We start from the raw sequence: 17,293 nt of genomic DNA on the forward strand, positions 1-17,293 counted from the left end.
AATTCCACCATCAACACTCCTTTTCTGTCCCAGGACACAGTAGCCATACACTTTCTGATGGAAAAGGTTCGCTTGCACTTCTTTGGTTTACCCGGGGAATGGGAATTCATCCACTGTTTGGATTGCTCTTTTGTTTCTTCATTTTCGAAATAGACCCATGTCTTGTCCCGTGTGACAATTTTGTTCAAAAGATCCTTTCATTCATCGATCAATTGCACCCCTCCGCATGAAGAAATCGATTGACTGCACGCACTTCACACTTGGTGTGCGACTCTAATGTTCTAGGCATGTTTCCGTGCTCACTGCGCGCTTCGAACTGACACGTGCGACGTGACTAGATCAACGGGCATACTAGAGACACTGCGCAACACATCCGCGCACAGCTTCAACGGATTTTCAATGTGGTTTTTATTTCGCGACCGATCGGATCTTGATAAAAAAATAGCCCTTGTATATATAAAATGTCAGAACGTGATAGAGAACAGTTACAGCAGTGGTTGTTGGAGGCAGAAAGTGACTGTGAAAGTGTACTTGGTGTCGAAGATGTAGACGAACTGGAGGAAGATTTTGTTGAAAAAACGGCTGAGCACAGTGATACTGAAGACGTACGAGATATAGCAGAAGAAGAAGAGGAAGAAAACCTTCCAATACAAGCCAATGTAGAAGACAGAGGTCCTACTACACCATCTTCTCTAGATACACGTGAGTTTTATATAGGTAGAGAGAAAAGAAAGAACCATCTCGCTGGTATGTAGAACCCGTGATTGCAAGAACCTCACGAACACCCAATTTATATATAATACCAGCTTTTCATATGCCTGGCTCTCAAGGCATTGCTAAAAATGCAATAACTCCTATCGCATCATTTTTATGCATAATTGATGATGAAATACTCCAGCACATTGTTTGCTGCACAAACATATACATAGAGAAAATAAGAAACAAATATAGCAGGGAGAGAGATGCTAAGTGTACAGATGAAGTAGAGGTAAAATCACTGCTAGGTATTTTGTTTATGAGCGGTGTTTTGACATCAAGCAGACGGACTGTTTGTTTTCTTCCTGATAAAGATAGGGAACCTAAAACAAGCATTTTTGGGTTCCAAGACAAATGTACGATCGTGTCATATGGGCCAAAGAAGAACAAGGCAGTTTGTCTTATATCAACCATGCATTATGACAAAGCAATTGATGGTGACACCGGAGAAGATAAGAAACCTTGCATCATTACTACATACAATGCGACAAAGCATGGAGTTGATATCTTAGATAAAATGTGTGGACATTACGATGTCTCGAGGAATTCCCGCAAATGGCCACTGACAATATTTTTTCATCTCTTAAATGTAGCTGGTGTTAATAGTCTTAATATTTTCAGAGTAAATAAGAACAACGAGAATGTCAGTCGCAAGAATTTTCTGCAGGATTTAGCTTTTGCATTGAAAGAACCAGCAATACGCCCAATTTATATATAATACCAGCTTTTCATATGCCTGGCTCTCAGTAGCCATGGAATCCTTGCCAAAAGAGATTCGACGCAGAGGAAAACATTTGCTTGGCATCCGCGAAGAAGTTCCATTACCTCATGAAAAAGCTGTCGGTGTAGGAAAATGTTTCCTTTGTGGCCGGTCTCGCAACAAATCAACAAGAAAAACTTGTGGAAAATGCCAGAGATGGGTGTGTCCAGACCACCAGAAAAGTGTGTGTGAAGATTGCTTGGAATAGACAATCTCTCAAAAAACGTATACCAAATCATTCTACCTGTATTATTTATAACAGAAAAAGGTTAATGCTCCTTATTTGTACATATATTTGTACATTTATTAGGTTTTTTTTAGTTTGAAATGTCAATGTGTTACTTAAGACGTACCTATTGTTTATTTTTCTCATTGTTCTTGTATTATTCAAATATAAATATTCAAAAATATATTAAAACGTGTATAATAGTATAATTAACACACCTAAGCCCGAATATATTGATAAAAATCATAAAACTGTTAAAAAAATAAACTGATGTTCTACAATAGTAGTACGCGCGACCACTCACGTAAAAAGCTTGGGAAAGCAGCCGTTTTTCCCAACAAAAAACAAAATTTAACACAGGTCCTTTGCTCCTAAAATCGCCAGACTCTTGCCGCAACACCACAAACAATGCAACACTACGAACGAGCCGCTCAGCACAGAATAATGCCAACTTGCAGATTGATGCAAGATATCCCGTACTAATGACACCTAGCGGCACAAGCCTTAAACTACATCGGTAATCCGCACAACATTATGATTCCAGTTTTTTTTTTGGGTACCTCCTCGTACATGGGTAAAAATGTCATGTGATACTTATTCAAAATTAGCCAAGTAGAGACTAAGGTCATTGAGAAGCTCTACCAAGCTACTTTCTTGCAAAAGTCACTGTAGCATCCAGATCAGTGACATGTCTCCTCATATTGAGACTAACTTATTTCAAAATACAGTATTGGCCAAATCATTGAACTCATTGTAGAAAAGAAGCTCATTTCCTTGTTTTGAGTGTGTTCTAACTAAATAAATTTGAAGATTGTTATAACTTTTTATGGGATTAAACTATTTGTCTGCTTTGATATAATCTTGTTTCCCACAATTCTTTCTTTTACTGTGTCCCAAGAATAGGTGAGAGCACGATTCTTTGCACATTCGCAAAAATGCCTGGAACAATATGTACTTGTTTACTATGTTATTTATAGAATAGAATCACCTTTATTGAGCGGATGTGTTTCGACCTCACAGACTGCTCTTACAACAAACCCTTGTCAAATACATATTACTATTGACATTTTACATAACACTTTCTGAAAAGTATTTATACTATTTGTTTGGTTATAACAAAGGAAATAATATTAATTCTGATTGTTGTAAGGGTGTTCTTTATTTGTATCTCCAGAGAAACATGTAATTTCATAAACCACTTGGTTTGAAGTTTAGAAATAATAGTGATCAAGGAATTGTTCAGAAGCAGTGATTAAAATGGGCTCGAAAAGAGCCAAAGCAAAGGTGGTCATACGACCAGTACTTGCAGTGTGTATAACAATGCAATGTGTATCACAAAGCATTAAATCTGTAAAATTTCTCTACATAAAGTGAGTTTATCTGGGTTTCATTTTTTCAACTAATGAGTCCAATAATTTGGCCAATACTGTACACCTCTATTTTTTGCTGATCAAGGTAAACAGTAAAGAAAAACAAATCTTCAACTGTTGACTTGCTTTTAGTGTACAAATATTTTTCTTTTCCATGAACAATGACAGACAGTCTGGTTCTGTTGAAACATGACAACACTCTTGGAGCTTAACAACAAATGAGAAGTGCAGGTATAAAGGGATTCCTTTTCTTGCTTTGGTTACAACAGCACAAATTGTCCTGCTAGTAACAATTATGCTACTATTGGGAAATAAACTGACACTAATATTACTTACATAAATGTTAACACCATTTACAGATATACACACTACCTGAATCATTCAGCAAATAACATTGCCTAGACAGACAAATTCAAAAATAAACATGCAGTTACATCAATCTAGATTTGCATATGACAAATTCCATTACTTTCTCAGTGTTGCAAATTCATAATCCAATAAGATTTTTTAAAAACATTTACAGTTCATAACACTGAACGCACAGTTACCAAAATGTAGTCCTACCACAATAAAAACTTTTCTCAATTTACATTTCCTTTTAAGTTCCAACAAAAAATTATATAAATACACAATTCACATTAATTCTAACTGCTGCTACGATTGCACCACCCTGATAAATATACTTTTCTTCTTTTCTTAAAAGGTTGTTCAGTGTGCCATAAAAACCAACAAATAATCAGATTCTTTTTCTTTAAACTAATACTCGCAGTCTATTCACAAATATACCGTCCATACTTTCCACAATAAGACAAACTTTGGCAGAAATATAAATTAAAAAAAGAAAAACAAGGTAACAATCACTCTAAATACCATACTTCACTGCACTTAGATCCAGCATACTTGTGCCAAATTACACGATTGTACACAAATTATGCAGCAAAACGAGACAGCTGACACTTTTTTGGCACTGAAATTATGTCATTAATGAATCCGGAGCTGTTTCACAGCTCTTACCTCTACATCCACATGGCACAGGGACATACTGAAAGTGAGGACCAACTACTGCTTGGTGAGTTTGACTTCCTGCCCGGACGCGCCTCTTCATTCATCTTCATTGGCCTGTAATATTTCAGTACTGCAGCCCACAGATACACACCATAAATACAATCAACAGAAAACACACACAGATTATAAATTTTAAAAGTCTCATTCAGAACTAGTTGGAGTATGTGGTTCTGTTCCTTCACTAGACGGTGCAGGTGCAGCCGTGACCTACAATTAAATATTTTCATCGCTATTAACCCCATATTTAACTGGAGAGATAATTAATGTTACATTAAAATTATCTCTATATGTAATTGAAAAGGGCTTAGTTCGATTCCTGATGAAGTCCTAAATTTATGATCTTGAAGCAACATCAATTCCCACATAACCTAACATGTTTCAACTATGAGTCAACCAGAGGCCAGTTCAACTCTCTGAATCTTGTCGAATTTCTTGCTTTGATTATTACCAATTTATAGACTGAAATAGTCCAATTGTGGAGAACTGAATGTGGCATCAGGCAGTATCCTGCGTGCCGTTCACAAAGTTCTATGTTGCTAACATGTACCTAATGTGCTCCAGTTCGAGTTCATAGTACTTTTTGAAAATGTAGTAAGAATTGCAAATCTAAACAGAAATGAGACATGATATTGATTGATATGGTTTATTTTACTTTGCTTTTCTGCCACTTTTGGCTAATCGAAAAGATGAGGATGAGTGACGATATAATGAAAGTGATGAAGGAACATTTGCAAAGAATACCCATGCCCAGGTTGGATTTGAACTTGGGATCCCTTTCATTGTAGAATGCTGTGCTAACTACTCTGCTACGGAGTTTGGCTACAGAAAAAAGTTATATCGAACAATGATTTTTTTCCCCCCTTGGCCAGACTACAGAATCAAAGGTGGAACAGCTTGCAAGTCTTGTATCCATGTAATCATGAATGACATAATGATACAGACAGAAAGAAGTGGGTGGAGCCAGCCATCCATACCTGCCTTGACTTTCCCTACATGTAGGCTCATCCAGAATGGCAGACAATACATAGCTTGCAAAAAAAAAAAAAAACAAAAAAAAAACTGATCATAACATGGTAGACTGTGAGGGAACAAAAGGCAGCTCAAACTGAATTTAGTGTACATCTGGTGATCCCAGACCATCTTGCATAGTCTGTGCTTGGTGGAATTATGATTGTAACACAGTTGCCTATGTGGAAATTGACATTCATGTGGACAAAGAAGTATATTAGCTTTAAAGGTAGTAACTAGAACTTAGGCAGTACCACTTTGAACCGATACTATTGCCTCACTGCTACCATTAAAACATGTTCTGAATATTTAAAAATAGTTACATATAGTGGACAAAACAGAGGAGAGTCGTTTTTCAAGTGTCTAGTGAGTAATTCCTACTTCCTTTTTATTTGTTATGTACGATAATTAGACTCTGTTAAAGGGTCAAGTGACATTTTTGTGGACCCTGCACGATATTAGAATTCTAAAAAGAATCAGCCGGTTTTGGTGATTAAATCTGAACCAATACTTTCTGATACCAATCGGTAGATACCGATGCAGCTCAGCCCTAGTTATTACACACAATCATGAGCAAAACAAAAACACAAATATACTATGTGTACCTGGAAATTTAAGTTATTTTTACCTGCATGCGAGTTTGGTTCATCTACAGACACACAAAAGACTCATTGCTATTGCAATCATTTGACACAAAATTAGCCAGCAAGAACCAAAATGTAATGCAAGACAAAATAAATATACGTGGCGGGACTCAAAAGAAACTGGAATTTTGTAATAAAATATTTGGTATTTATTTTTAAGTATTACAAATTTAATCCCCTTCGAAGTACTGTCCATTTGATGCAATGCGCCTGTCTAAACCTGTTTCCCACTTTTCGAAGCAGTCCTGAAACTCTTGCAAAGAGATGCCATTATGGCTAAGCTGGGTCATGCTCTTTTTGGTTAAAAATCGTGTCACACTCAAGGCTTTGTGTGCTGGCATGTTGTCGTGTTGAAGCCACCCCTCCCCACTTTGCCACAACTCTGATTGTTTTCATCTCATCGCATTAAAACAGAACTTGTAGGTAAAATGGCTGGTTAACATGTTGACCATTAAGAACAAATTCTAAGTGAACAATGCAGTTTGCATAAAAAAAAAAGGAAAGCAGCATCGTCTTGACCAGGGTGGCTACAGATAAGCAGAAATGAAATTCCCTGACATTTCCAGATTCTCAAGGACAAAATTTAGATTTTTCCCTGACAATTATAAACTAAATTCATGTTTTTGCAAATGGAAATAAGAATATCTATCATACAGATTCAGGTATATTAAGTACCTATATTAGATTCCATAAAATTGACTTCATTTCTCTATGATTTGCATTCAAACTGCAAAATAGTGAATTTGAAAGATTATTACTATTCACGAGCTAGGAGGAATTATGAGATTCTGTCATATGCAACCAGATGTTCAATAAAATATTTGATCATTTTTAAAGTTACGACTAAATGAGATTAGAGTGAAGTGATTGATGGAAAAAGGAATTTTGTAATTTTTCAATCTCTAGCCTTTCTCGTTATTATATGTTGATATTTCCACTGAGGTTTGGAACCCTCTGCTTGCAAGAACCACGAGTGAAGACTAATTTTTCAATGCACAAACCTACTTCTCTTTTCTATGTAAAGCAAACAACTTAACCCTTGCACACAAGTGAAACAATTGAATCATACAAAACAAAGTGTCATATTTCCTTACATTATCAATGGGACTTTCTTCTTCAGTACAAACATTTACAGTATATCCAAGTGAAGTACTGTGAAACTGCCAACATGCAGTTATACCATTATTACTGGCAAAAAGGGTATATAGGCCTATGTATAAAAGGGTATATAGGTCTATGTATTAAAAATTAAATGCAAGCAATTTATGGAAGGGGAAACTACTGCATTGTAAAGGTGCCTGATTTAGCTAATCAAATATTAAAACAGGAACACGCTGTTGATAACAGCTTACGAAAGTTTATGTACGAGGGGCATCCAGAAAAACAAGTTCCAAAGCAAAACACCCATATGCAGCCGTTTTGGAACAGTTCATTACTACTGATATTCTTGTTTTATTTATGTCTAACCGGTAGGAACCTTGATCTTTTGTTACTTTTCTTCCAAATTGGTGTTATTCTTTTTTCATTTATTTATTTATTTTTACTATTCAGTGTTATTTTTCCCAAAATTCACATTTTCATTTTCATGCATTTTGTGGCAAATATAATTACCTAAAATTATACCTTCATGGTGTTTTTAAACTACTGTTTTAAATTGTAAGTCATGTGGTGTATGTATTTTCGTGCCAGTTTGATATGTTGAAACCGATTTTTGAGGAAGTTATTTTCCATTATTTCTCGCTCTACAAATGCCAATGTTACGACTCCCCTGTGACGGTAAGTGAGCACTCTATCCCCACCAAAATCGCACCACTTTGCTCGGTGATTCAAAACACTTCTCACGCGACAAATACTGATGATGCAGCCGCCACTTTCCTCTGTGGTGCAAACTGTTCCGATAGAAGTTGAGAAAATCCTAGGAAATATTTGATTGAATGTGGCTGTCGGAATTATTCCACGTACAACATGCATTATAGTTTTCTCTTGGATAAAATGTTGGAAAACTTGTGTTCTAGATACACAAATATTGCACACTTTGTTTCTATAAGCCTAAAAAGACAAGAACATTGGATTTCGAGGTATTTTTCGTTGTTTGAGCACATTTTTAAAATTCACGAAAAATGCCAACAATTCACATTTTATGCCAAATTCTCGATATTTCACTATTTCGAATAGGTGCAAAATGTGTTCACACATCACTGGACATTCAGAAACACTACTTCGCAGCAATTGACATTTTTCACTATTATCGTGTTTGTGAAAAATCAAGGTCCCTACTAATTGGAACTTACTTTCTGGATGCCCCTCATATAATTCAGTAGATGAAAAGTTAAAAATTTAGCAGGTCTGGCAGAGAAACGTCAATTACTGAAGAAAGTGATATGCTTTTAGGATCGAATGATTCGAGTAATTATCATATTAAAATATTTACGTATTTATTATTATAATTTTATTTCATAACATTGGACATTCCAAGAGTTTAAACAGACAGGACCGAAAAAGGGGGGGGGGGGGCGTGAATCACAGTTCCATGTCATTGTAAACAAATGTTAAGCTGTGCAAAACCAGTATTACGCCTGGATGATGAAAGAAAACCTTCGTACGCTTTTCTACATTGAATAAGATTAAGTGAGCCAGAAGAGTAACAAAATTCCAGCAGCATATTTGCAGTGGTGCAGCAGACTAAGGCTCCATTTTTGTTGGATGTTGCATCCGACAAACGTCGTAAACGACAAAAAACATCATACTGGAACATCCAAGAAACATTGGATTCATGAAAGTGCAATGCATGTGATTTTTGTCAGATGTCGCAGAATGACAAGTATCAAACTACTACGTTCGACAAAAATCGTATGCATATAAGGAGTCATAAAGTTTGTTCAATAAAATGTACCACACCAGACAAACTCGGACGTACAAGCTCTGTTTATGCATGGAATTTTTGTCAGATGTTGCTGTCCGAAGACATCCAACAAGATTCAATTCCATAAGAATGCCATGCATGCAATTTTTGTCGCACGTTGTAGTGAACATTTTGTCAAAGTTCAACGTTAGTCAGATGGCGATATCAAACAAAAATCGTATGCATCAATGGAGCCTAAATGGTCATCAGACAAATGCTGTACCAAGACATTCGACACATTACAGGGTTGCATAGCGCACTTTTTGTTTCCATGTTCCTTCAGACTGTCTAAAAAAAATGCCATGCTACGAAGTCCAACAACTATCTGACAGTGACACAGTGGTAATACCCCTCCCCCCCCCCACAACTGTTGACTGTTCTGTCCTCTTACTACTTCCACACTGACAAGAAAAATGATAATTCAATGCATTTTCCACGTGATATTTAGAGGCTCTTTCCTGTTCCCATGCAGCGCTACATAACACCATCTTTCAAAGCAAATGTCTGGCACATTCATTCCATCGCATAAAAAAAGTCAATAAAGACAAAATTCCCTGACTTTTTTTACTTCTCAAATTCCCTGACTTTTCCCAGTTTTCCAGGTCTGTCGACACCCTGCTTGACATGTCGCCCTGATCGAGGTTGATCTGCAAGTGACAATTCACCATTCCTGAAGCGGGAAGACCACTCGTAAACTTGTGTCTTGCCCAGAGCCATTGTAAGCCATTTCAAGCATTACAACTGTTCTCCCGGTCATTTTCCCAAACAGCAAACAGAATCTAGCGGCTGAAGCATGTACTTCAATGTGCCTGCCCACCAGAGAATGATTCCTGTTTCTTTAGGATTCCCTCACAAACATTGATGTGTACGCACATATACAGTGGAACCTCAATTTTGACTTCCCACATTGTATGCTTTCCTGAATTAGACATTACGCTTCATGGTTCGAATGCAAGGATAGGAATTTTAAGAATAAAACTTAGGACCTACATATTTGCTTCAAATTTTTTCAAGCACATTCTCCATTTCATATGAATAATAAGATGCAATAATCTGCTCACAAAGGGAGCACCTATTCACCCATGAAATGAATCAGAATTTCTAGATATTTTTTGAAATTGTTTCAAGGATAAGAAAGAAAGATAAAGTGGAACACAAATTTTATACTTTTCCATTACATGGTCCCAATAAAACTATTATTTATTACAAAATTTTCCTGCATTATTTTTTTTTTTTTTTGCCTTGCCTTGAAAACGTTTAATTGAGGTCCCATTGTGTACATACATTTTATGTGCACTTAATTTCAGCGTTCTCTTCTTAGCCTTTCCTTCTATCACTTTCTTTGTAGCTGAAGAAAACGCAGCTTGAACTTACTTGTAAAACTTGAGCCTCTTGTCCAACTGCTACCACAGAATGTGCTGTTCCTACAGTGACTGGCGTTACGGTTATCGTTTCAACACCATCGGAACTGCTCTGAGGTTCTACCTTTGGTACTTGTACAACTGGGGTCACAACCTGGGAAAAAATATTATTCAATGCAAAATTACATTTCAGAGGCTCTACATAACATTAACTTACAATTGTTTGATTATTGCATTATTATTCTACGTTTTTCCATTAACTGGAATGGAGAAAGATGATGACAAACACAATGAAAATTGAAGTAAGACTTGAAGCTTTCCTGGCGACGAATGACGAAAAGATTATCTCGGGCTATCGATCAGGTGAGTTGTGGAAATGCTTTCGAGAGCTAACGTCACTCTCATCTTCAGGGTAGAAGTAGAAGTGACTCACCTGGTCGATAGCCCGAGAGAATCTTTTCGACAATGAAAATTCATGCCCATGCTAGGATTTAAACTCTGAATATTTGGTGACAAGTGAGCGAGTTGAGTAGTCTGTGCATAGTAAACAGACATAAGCATATGCATGCTTACATCTTCGGTAGGAGTATGCAAGATATATGTTCTTAATTCCAATCCTGAATGTTGACATGTATATTTCATGGCATGTAAATTGGTGATAGATACCATTATCCTTCATGTATCTACAAGTCATATGTAGTACAATACAAGTAACATTTTGTAATTAAGATCTTTTAAGTATAATCCCATATTAAACTGTAGGGTGGGTATCAAGTACCAAAAGAAATGGTCTTTTTCCTTGCTTGATTGATTTATTTTGCTTCACTTTTATGCAACTTTGGGCTAATCGCAAAGACGAGGATGAATGGTGATAAGATGAAATGATGAAAAGGACAATCACAAGCAAACATGGACAGCACACAATACAAAGCCCACAGAGGATTAAGCTTGCTGAGAGTCCAGATACCACAGTTTTGTTGGCCTGCAAGACTGATGTTACCAGCATGCAGGTGGCAACACTGATGTTACCAGCATGCAAGTAAGGTTGACTTTTGGTTGTCTTCTCAAAAGGTCACCCCTTTCACCACAGGTCATTTTTGTGACCTGGCTTGCAATAAAAAGTTGTTTGTGTGATTGGTATAGATTGACATGACATTTAAGGAGTATCCAAGAGACTGAAATTGCTGTTAAGCCAAAGTTAAGCTTCATAACTTAGAACTACTACTTCATAACTTCTTCAGAATGGGTAGAGACTACACTACTTTCGATTTATATTTTTGGTTATTACATTGGTAGGGAGTGTGTGGTAAATTGATAAAACATATGAAGGTTTGATTGATTGTTTTTACTTTGCTTTTCTGTCATTTTTGCAAATATAGGGATGAGTGACGTTATGGTGAAATTGATGAAAGGACACTCGCAAAGAACACCCATTCGCAGGCTGGGATCTAAACCTGGTGTCGCAGGGCATTGTCCTAACCACTCTGCTATGAAGGTTGGCAAAACAAATGAATAGACAAACACAATGAAACATCATTGTTTTACCACAGATGACAAACCACTTTGCCACAGCTTGCTTTTTAAAATTATAATGAGTTCATATTTAGTGCTCGTGTGACTTACTCACGTTGAATAAGTTAGTATACAATAAAATGTAGATACTTAAAGGTACTTACAATAGTGAGTACTCACTATAATGAGTGCATCAACACCTAGGCTATTTGCACCCTTCTCTTAATACAAGACATAACCCCTTAGCAGAAACACAATAATTTAAGAAACAGTGAATTAAAATAACAAATATTTTGAACACAACAAAAACTAAAATCAGTACCCAAAGATGAAAACTGAAATCTGCGTAAACAACAAAGTAAAACATATGTAAAAATCTCTATAACTATGCCGCTAATATCATTGCTTTATAATCAAGCAGTCCCAAGCTCGATACCCGGTGGAAGAACACAGTGGTTCGGATCCCACTTTAAAGTGTAGGTCCAGTCGCGATTAACCTTTCTGTGCACAAACTGTACTACAAAACAAACTTGGACACAGATGGACAAGACACAGAACAATACACAACCTATACAAACCCAAACACATCAAGAGTTTGAACTGATTATGCCACATGACCCTTAGTTGTGTAATGAATAATAATGATATGACGGGACATAAAGAGATGGACATGAGGATATATAGTTTATGCTACTAAGCCCCTTAACATAGCAAGGCAGACCTATATGGAGGGGGAAACTGCCACAGATGGTAGCTAGGTTCATACCAGCTGCAAATTTTCACTACTTCTCAATTTGTATGAATGAATTAATTTATTAAAATTGTTGGGTGCTTTGGGACATATGACCATTCTGAACCCTTCATTGTATGTGGGGAAATAGCCCCTTAATATAATTCTCATAAGATTTTAAAAAAAGGGATGTAAAACGTCCCCTGGGAAAAGTTAAAATTGCAAGGTTGTAAAAGGACCTGCACGGGACAAATGGGTAAAATAAAAATACACTAAAAACTTCCTCACAGACAGTGGAAGGAAGAGACCTGCTCATCTCAAAATGCTGAAAACATTTACAAAATTGCCCAACAGGGATGACAAACAGCTGGGAAGATTAAAAGTCTGCCTGAGGAAAGCTAAAACAGCACATTCAATAAGAATATGTCAAACACTCAAAAAGACTTTACTGGAGGGTCCCGCCCTTACAGCAAGTGGCTATGTGTGAGATGGCTGTGTCCAATACGCAGCCTACTTACAATAATTTGACAGGAGAGACGGTAGGACGAATGCCATGCACCAATAGTGGGCTTAATAGCTCGAAGTATAACAATTCCTTCTAAACTCCAGTTTCAAAAGTTTAACTACTTATCTGAGCTACATGTAAAATATTCATGAATAACTACATATAGTTCTAACTTCTACTCTTTGTGTCCACTTATTTCAAACTCTTTCCATTAGAAACATTTCATCCATAAAGAAACTCACTGCAAACATATAATTTTCAACGTACCTTTCTCGCTGTCAGCAGATGAAATAATCCTTACCTGCATTGTGGTCCCATCACTTTGTGAATGTATTTGTTGTATATTTGCCACAACAGTTTGGTACATAGACGCAGGTACAGGTACTGTAATCATTCCTGACACAGAAACTGGATAACCTGAGGAAAGTTAAAAGTAAAATCGATATTTAACACTGTGTTTACAGAAAACACCATCACAACTTGATTAAATCATACAGGCTATGTTAAGGGGAAACACAAGGAGCAAGCAATTACAAATAACAATAATAGATGGCACTGATTACTTAAGGTTGAACAATGCCAAGTTTACACATACACAAGTACTTTCGTTACAAATTTTTCATTAAAGCTAAAGTAGGATGGTGTATCAATATTTTAGGGATGGGCAGATATGAAATTTTGGTCCGATACCGATAAAGTACCGATATAAAATTTACCAATATCGATAACCAATATTGTATCGATCCAATATAAAATTAGAAATGGTCCTTGAAGAACCTGAAAGGTTCATTGACCTTCTTAATAAATGTGAGTTTCCAGGTAACTGCAGTGCAAAAGAATTTGCATATTTAGACATTTACTTTTTTAGAAAGTAGGGCATGGAGATTATCCATAAAAAATACAACAAAATGGCACAATTTTGCACTAAATTATCAGATATTTATCGATATATCGGATTGGTAAAATAAACGGTATATGCCTATATCGGCCAATACTGATAGAGTACCGATTAATCGGTCCCATTACTACAATATTTATATGAAATGCAAAACCTAAAATAAGGAAAGAAAAGGAATTATTGACAAATGTCACATGTAATGTGAAGAGAAAATTCAAGTAAACTAAAAAACAATTTTGGCAAGGAACTTTTACTTGCCTCAAGTTTGTGAGAAGACAATCACAATTGTGTATCAGTTGTACTCAGTTTAACTTTAACTTTAGAGGTCATTAATTAGGGGGGAAAAAAAAGAAAAAAAGGAGAATCTGGTTGTCACCTGCATTACCAATCCAGTGAATGTGTACAGGAAAAAAAAAACGAAACTAAAGATGTTTTAGAACTTACATGTTTACACAGTGAAAGTGTATGAATCAAACATTTGTACATCAAATAATATATCCACTTCAAATGTACAGGGAATTAAGAAAAACCAATGTTGACGTAAAATACTAATTCAATAACCTGTTGATTCACATCAGTGTATTTTAAGAAAAAGAACTATCAGCATACATATGTATAATTATAAAGAAGTTATAATGTACAAATTTGTAATATTTGTCAGAGAAAGGAATATATTTATCGCTGTGTGTGGGGGGGATTGTATAGGGGATATGAGAAAATGTAAAAATCAACGCTCCCTCTTCATGGATATTGAAGAACATATCTGAAAAAAAATGGTTACTGATATCAAACATGCATTCAACGAGTTTTAATAATGGCTGCTGCATATTAAATAGCAGAACGAAGTACTGTCAAAAATAATAGAATAAAAGTGTGCCACACTTTACATGCAGGAGAATCCACTCTGGAGATAATATGCAGGATTTAGCCAGTTGCAGAATTTTGGCTCCACGAAAATTCATGTTCACATTGTTATGCGAGTTAATGGGGGAAGTTCATGACTTACATAACTAATACTTGACTACTTGAAATGAGAAATTCAGAAAGTAAAAATGATAAAAATTACAAGTGCTATAGTAGAGAGTCAATATTTTGGTACAGTTTTTTTAACTTTGATGTCAGGTGTAGGGCCAAAGCTAATTCACTATGAAATTATTTACTCAGAATTTTTTCTTCTGCTATTTGAAATTACTAAAACATTTGCGAGCATGACTAACAACCTGATCCATACTGAAGAAAAATCAAGATATGGTTCATGTCTATTTTACATTACGCACCGAAAATGGCAACAGCACTAAGATTAACAATGCAGAAATAGCCCTTGCATCTAAAGGTTAATGATCTTTTTGTTTAAATACAAAACAAGGTAGGTGTAATTTTTCTCTCTTCCTTATAAATTCAATTTTGTAAGCAATACCTGCATTTATTTACATTTTACATACTTTTTAAATCATATTTAAAATAGTGGAGAAAGTGGTCTGGAATACGTGGAATTGGATGCTAACTTATCACATTTCGTGGCTAAATATACAGCTTATGTGTAGCTTCTACATCTTGATTCAAGTTTCAGTCTTTGTAAAACATTGAAATCTGAAGATTTAATTTAAAGAAGATAAATTTTCGAGGGTGTAGAGTCGGTCACTGGTCCTTTTCTGATTAGTCCATATGTGCACAAAGTGAATTTAAAAGAAAAATTCTGAATATGATTTACATTCAGTGGTATGAAAGATGACAAAACCAGTTTAATGCTATTATATATTGGATAAAAGCAAGGAGGGCCAAACGGGCTAAGTAAAAATCAAAGAAGGTAAAAGGAAACACTCACCGCACAGTAGAAAAATTCAAAATTTTCGCTTACTTCGTAGCATCATCGGTGTGAGGAGAAAGAGACGGAACCGGAAGTTGGGGCCCTGCAGAGTTGCCAGGTCCCCATCGAAGAAGAAGCGGTGCGTAGAACGAAAAAAAAACACTGTTTCGTCACCAGGCTCGTCGTAAACTGTGAATGTGTAGGATGAGTTGGGAGGGTTGGGAGGGAAGGTGGGTGAGGGATGGGCATTACTGGGTGGCCTTGTTCAGGCCAGGTGGAGTGGTTGCACTCATGGCCGATATATAGGCCCTCTCCCATCTTTTGCGAACAGAGGTGTTGGCTGGTTGGGGTAGGAGAAGGATGATCGCTACCCAGAAGCAGTCGTTGAAACTGATCTTGTGGTGGTTGGTGTGGACGGCAACTGTGAAGTCCAGGTTGTGGGTGGAGGAGTGGTGGTTATTGATGAGGAGGTTGAGGGCAGTAGATGTTTCCCCCAGGTAAAAATCAACACAGATGTTGCAGGTGAGGATGTAGATAAGGTTTGAGGCATGGCAGGTCCCTTTGGAATGGAGGGTAAATTTGCCAGTGGCCGTGTGCACCTGGAGGGTGTGAGAGTTAATGATGGTGGGGCAGGTCTTGCACCTGGGGAGGTTGCATTTATGGGCAGGGGGGTGTTGGATGTGTGGTGAAGGAGTGTTGTGGACCAGGATGTTTTGGGAGGTTGGGCGTTTGAAAACCACTCTGGGTTTGTCGGGAAATAAGTTTTTGTTTTCAGGATCACTGTGGAGATTTGGGAGAAGAGAGTGCAGTGTGTGCCTGATTCTGTTGAGGTGGGGATGATATTGGGTGATGAGTGCAGGTGGGTTGGTGGCAGCAGGTTTCTTGGTGGTAGTGGTGTGCGAGGTAGCTCGCGATATTTGCTTGGTGACCAGGATGGAGGGATATCCACGGTTAACCAGGGCCTGGTGTAGGCGGAGGTTATAATTCTGGAGGGATGTGGGTGAAGTGTCAAGGCACTGTCCCCTAAGGGCCAGAGAGAATGGAATGGCTTTTTTGGTGTGGAACGGGTGGGAGCTGGAGAAATGTAGGTACTGCATGTGATTGGTGGGTTTTATGTGGATGGAGGTAGTCAGGTGTCCTCCCTCGATGTGCACGTCCACATCCAGGAAGGTGATCTGGTTGGGGGAGTGCGTCCAGGTGAATTTTAGGGAATGGAAGTGGTTAAGTTCGTCCAGGAAAGCTGACAAGGATGGTTCTCCATGTGTCCAGAGCATGAAGATGTCGTCGATGAAGCGGAGCCAGAGGAGGGGTTGGAGGGGTTGGGTAGCCAAAAACTCTTGCTCAAGTTTGCCCATGAAGAGGTTTGCATAGGATGGGGCCATTCTGGTACCCATGGCTGTACCTCGGATCTCTAGGAAATTTTAGTTTTCAAAGGTGAAATTGTTACAAGTGAGGACAATGTGGGCTAGGTGGGTCAGGAAGTTACTGCTGGGGTTGTGAGGTTTGGGTCTGCTTTTGAGGTAGAATTCTATGGAGCAGAGGCCATGGGAGTGGGGTATGTTGGTGTAGAGGGAAGTGACATTGATGGTGGCAAGGATGGTATTTGGGGGCAATGGTGGAAGGGTGCTGATTTTCTGGAGGAAGTGGTTGGTGTTACGCAGGTAGGAAGGCAGAGCTTTCACAAGAGGCTGGAGATGGAAGTCAACAAAGGCTGAGATTCTTTCTGTGGGTGAGTTATAACTGGACACA

The 17,293-nt window shown here is 37.4% G+C and overlaps 1 long non-coding RNA gene across 2 annotated transcripts; it reads right to left on the bottom strand.

The window, feature by feature from the left end:
* Positions 1-3,227: 3,227 nt before the first annotated feature.
* Positions 3,228-13,251, bottom strand: LOC145983406 (uncharacterized). Of its 2 annotated transcripts, none has more exons than XR_014441247.1 (3): positions 13,141-13,251; positions 10,106-10,246; positions 3,228-4,231 (listed from the first exon to the last, which is right to left on the bottom strand). It is a non-coding gene; the product is annotated as an uncharacterized LOC145983406 (long non-coding RNA). The 2 variants fall into 2 exon arrangements; XR_014441246.1 differs by having other exon boundaries at positions 3,228-4,384.
* Between the last annotated feature and the right edge of the window lie 4,042 nt (positions 13,252-17,293).

The sequence above is a fragment of the Lepisma saccharinum genome, unplaced genomic scaffold (genome assembly GCF_977018435.1).
Source record: "Lepisma saccharinum unplaced genomic scaffold, izLepSacc3.1 HAP1_SCAFFOLD_873, whole genome shotgun sequence".
NCBI lineage: Eukaryota > Metazoa > Arthropoda > Insecta > Zygentoma > Lepismatidae > Lepisma > Lepisma saccharinum.